Source organism: Myotis brandtii, unplaced genomic scaffold (assembly GCF_000412655.1).
Source record: "Myotis brandtii unplaced genomic scaffold, ASM41265v1 scaffold728, whole genome shotgun sequence".
Taxonomy (NCBI): domain Eukaryota; kingdom Metazoa; phylum Chordata; class Mammalia; order Chiroptera; family Vespertilionidae; genus Myotis; species Myotis brandtii.
In genome coordinates, this window is record NW_005370875.1 from 482,489 (window position 1) to 487,290 (window position 4,802).

Consider the following 4,802-nt stretch of genomic DNA (forward strand, 5'->3'; position numbering starts at 1 on the left):
AGCATAATATGCTAATTAGACCAGACAGCCAAACGACCTTCCGGACGAAGCCAGGGCTGCGAGGGCTGAGGCAGTCGCCACGGCTGCGAGGGCCAGGCCCCTTGCACGAATTTTGTGCACCTGGCCTCTAGTTATCCCCACGGCTGCGAGGGCCAAGCCCCTTGCACGAATTTTGTGCACCTGGCCTCTAGTTAATATATAAAGATTGACCGACATAAGGAAGATTGATAAAAGCCAGCATTGGCAAGGATGTGCAAAAAATGAGTATGTTTATACACTGTTGGAAGGGATATGCATTGATGTGATACTTTTTGAGAGTAATCTGTCAGAAAAAGTGTTCATGACCTTTGTTTATCGAATTTATTGTGGTGACATGGATTAATACAATTATATAGGTTTCAGGTGTACAATTCTATAATACATCATCTGTATACTGCATTGTGTGTTCACCACCCAAAGTCAAGTCTCCTACTGTTTCCATTTCTGTATTTTTTAAAAATATTTTTAAATTTATTTCAGAGAGGAAGGGAGAGGGAGAGAGAGATAGAAACATCAATGATGAGAATCATTGATTAGCCCCCACTGGGGATTGAGCCCGCAACCCGGGCATGTGCCCAGAGTGGGAATCAAACTGTGACCTCCTGGTTCATAGGTCGACGCTCAACCACTGAGCCACACCAGCTGGGCTCTTTCTGTTACTATTTATTCCCCATTTACCCTCTTCTTCCCTCCCATTCCTCTCTTTCCCTCTGGTTATCACCATAAGGTTGTCTGTGTCTATGAGGTTTTTTCCCTTAATTCCTTCACCTTTTCACCCAGCCCACCATCCCCATCCCCTCTGACAGCTATCAGTCTGTTCTCTGCCTCTATGAGTCTATTTCTATCCTGTTTGTTACTTTACTTTGTTTATTAGATTCCACATATAAGTGAAATCATATGGTACTCGTCTTTCTCTGATTGGCTCAATCCACTTAGCATAATACTCTCCAGGTCCATACATGCTGTCACAAAGGTAAGTTTGCCCTTTTTGTGGCCTAGTAGTATTCTATTGTGTAAACAGTGTACCACAGCTTTTTTATCTTCTCATCTAATAATGGACACTTGGGCTGCTTCCAAATTTTGGTTATTGTAAATAAGTCTCCTGGGAAACTACTCATATACATGCCTAAAGGAGCATGCACATGCCTTGACACGTTGTTTGTAAATCATGAAAATTTGTAATTAACCTAACCATTTACCCAAATGGAAAACCATGTGGGAGTTAAAAAGAATAAGTAGAATCTTGGCCGGGTGGCTCAGTTGGTTGGAGCATCATCAGTTAGTTGGTGGGAGCATCATCTGGTACATCAAAGGCTGTAGGTTTAGCTTCCAGCTAAGGCGCACACCAAGGCTGCAGGTTCCATTCCAGGTCGGGGCACATACATGAGGCTGCCGATCGATGTTTCTCTCTCACATCAATGTTTCTCTTCCCTGCATCTCTCTCCCTGCCGCTCTCTAAAATCAGTAAAGCTCTGGCTGGTTTGGCTCAGTAGATAGAGCGTTGGCCTGAGGACTGAAGGGTCCCAGGTTCAATTCCAGTCCAGGGCACATGTCAGGGTTGCGAGCTTGATCCCCAGTAGCGGGTGTGCAGCAGGCAGCCGACCAATGATTCCCTCTCATCATTGATGTTTCCATCTCTCTCTTCCTCTCTGAAATCAATAAAAATATATTAAAAAAGAAAAAAATCAGTAAACATACCCTCTTTTTGAGAATGATTTTTAAAAAAAAATCTTAAAAGAAGAATGAAGTAGAGATATATGTACTAACTGTATTTTAAGAAGAAACCAATTTCAGAATAATATATATGATATGATCTTATCTATGTGAAGAACATAAAACAAATGTACATGTTTCTACACATTCATAGATGCACAGAAAAGTGTCTGAAGAGATTCATGCAGAGGTGATAACAGTAGTTTGCCCTGGAGAGAGATCTGGGGTTGTGTGTGTCAGGGGGAGGAGAGGTTGAGAGGGTACTTTTGCTTTACCTGTACTTTAAAAAAAATTAGAACTAAAATTTTACTGGAGTAATTTGAAAAAAATAAACAAGAAATATAAGGGAGGGTAACTTTTGAAGATATTGAAAATTCTGAAAGTGAATTCAATTGAAAATGGCATAGGGATGTTTGCTGATATCTAATAGATATAGTTAGCTAGTACTGACAACAAAAAAGCATAAACTTTGGAGTCAGACGAAGTTGGATTTGAATTCTGGTTCTTCCAGCACTGTGTGACTTGGGCAAGTCATTTAACCTCTTTGAGCTCTAAGACAATAAATGGAACCTATTTCAAAGGATTGTTATGAGGATGGAGGAGATAATACAGGTAAAATCTCTAGCAATATAGTAGGTGCTTGGTTAAATGGTGGGTATTAATAGTAGTAATGGTTAAAATTATGGTCTCTAATCCAATGAGAAGTGAAAGGCAGTTGGATGATGACGACGTAGAATTGAATCACACAGATTTAATCTGCAGACTGTAGATCTTATCACCACCAAAGATTCCTTATTATTTGCTCTATAAACTCCTAGTGATATTCATTTGTTCATCCAGCCATTCACTCATTCAATAACTATTTATTGAGCACCTCTTATGTAGGCACTAGACATATGTTAGAAATAAAGGACTGTCTGTCTCTATTTTCTGGGAATTGATGTCTTCCCCCCAATGGGAGAAATAGACAACACAACTAATTGCCAACAGATGTGCCTGTGAGTTACACATATGGACACTGGACCCAGACAGTCTGGGTGTGATTCCATCGCTATCACTCACTAGCTCTGTGACCTTGGATGAGTATTTAACCTCTCTGGTCACATCATCTATAAAATGGGTTGACAACAGCCCCCCCCCAACATATCCCCATCATAAGGTTCTTAAGGGGATTAAACAAATCAATACAAGAGTAAAACACTTTGTCCAGTGCCTGGCACATGGCATACGCTAGTAAATACACAGTGATTTTTAAAAAAATATATATTTCTTTATTGATTTCAGAGAGGTAGGGAGAAGGAGAGAGAGATAGAAACATCAATGATGAGAGAGAATCATTAATCGGCTGCCTCCTGCACAGCCCCCACTGGGGATCAAGCCCGAAACTCAGGCATGTGCCCTCGGATGGAATCAAACCTGGGACCCCTCAGTCCGCAGGCCGACACTATCCACTGAGCCAAGCCGGCCAGGGCAACACAGTGATTTTTATTTCTAGGCAATCATGCCACTGTGTGGTTGATATTATACAAAAGGGGAATTTTTTTTAATATATTTTATTGACTTTCCACAGAGAGGAAGGGAGAGAGATAGAGAGTCAGAAACATCGATGAGAGAGAAACATCGATCAGCTGCCTCCTGCACATCTCCTACTGGGGATGTGCCCGCAACCCAGGTACATGCCCTTGACCGGAATCGAACCTGGGACCTTTCAGTCCGCAGGCAGACGCTCTATCCACTGAGCCAAACCGGTTTCGGCCAAAAGGGGAATTTTGAGAGAAGGGAGCACTCACCACATGTAAAGATGCTTATCTATCTAGCCAACTATATATCTTAAGTAATAATAGATCCTATTTGTTTTACTAATCAACAGCTAATACAAAACTGGAATAAGAACTTCTAATCGGCATGAGATAAGCAATTCGATAAAAATTCTTCCAAAGCAAAGAAACTTGACATTTTAGCCCTGGGGGCCTTATCTGGTGTAAACGGGACAGTTCTGTTAGGCTTTGGGAACATTGGGAGTTTCTGCCCTGGACCTCTAGGAATACCTTCACAGACTGACTTCTGCTGTGCAGGAATCCTTCTTCCTCGGGATGGAAACTCCCGATCTAGGAAAGAAGGAAGGAAAGAAGAGAAGGCGAGGAGGAAGCAGACATTTATAAAGCAACTACTGTGTGTACTGTGTGTCAGGGGCTGGGTTCTTTATTCCCTTAGTCCACCCTGATGTGCCATGAGGCTGGTCTATTATCCCCATTTTAGAGGTAAGTAAACAGGGGCTCAAAGAGGTTAAATAATGTGTTCCGAGTCAACAGCTAACCTGTGTCAGAATTTCTAGGTCTTCTGACTCTGAGCCTGGAGCACTGGTACCGGCACCTGCTGAGAGTAGGTCTGCACCAGCGCTCCTCGGCCCTCCTGAGTGCGGGGCTGTGTCTGGCTGCATCCCTGGCACTCACCGCAGTGCCCAGCGCCGAAGTCACATCGCACACAGGTGCGTAGAGGAAAGTCAGTCGGCAACGTCCCCACATTTGAGCTCCTTTAAACTCTTCTTCGCCACATGAAGACTGTGAGGCTCAAAGAGTTAGCTCAGCGACTCGCCCAAGGTCACACAGCGAGTACAGCTAGCAGTGGTTCTCAACCTTCTGTCCCTTTAAATACAGTTCCTCATGTTGTGACCCAACCATAAAATTATTTTCGTTGCTACTTCATAACTGTAATGTTGCTACTGTTATGAATCGTAATGTAAATATCTGATATGCAGGAAGGTCTTAGGCGACCCCTGTGAAAGGGTCGTTGGACCGCCAAAGGGGTCGCGACCCACAGGTTGAGAACCGCTGCTAGAGGCTGGATTTGCATTCACTTCACCATCCGGCCTCCTCTGCCGTCCTTCTTTTCATTATTATTATTATTTTTTTCTTTGCCTCTGCTCTGGGGCGGAGGCCTGGAAGCGGCCCCTCTAAACTACGGGGCCTTCCCTGCGCAGTGTCTCCTGCACACCCTCCCGCCTCCTCCAGCGCTCCCGCTGTCTGCCCCGCGGAGTCCCGAGCCGCCCC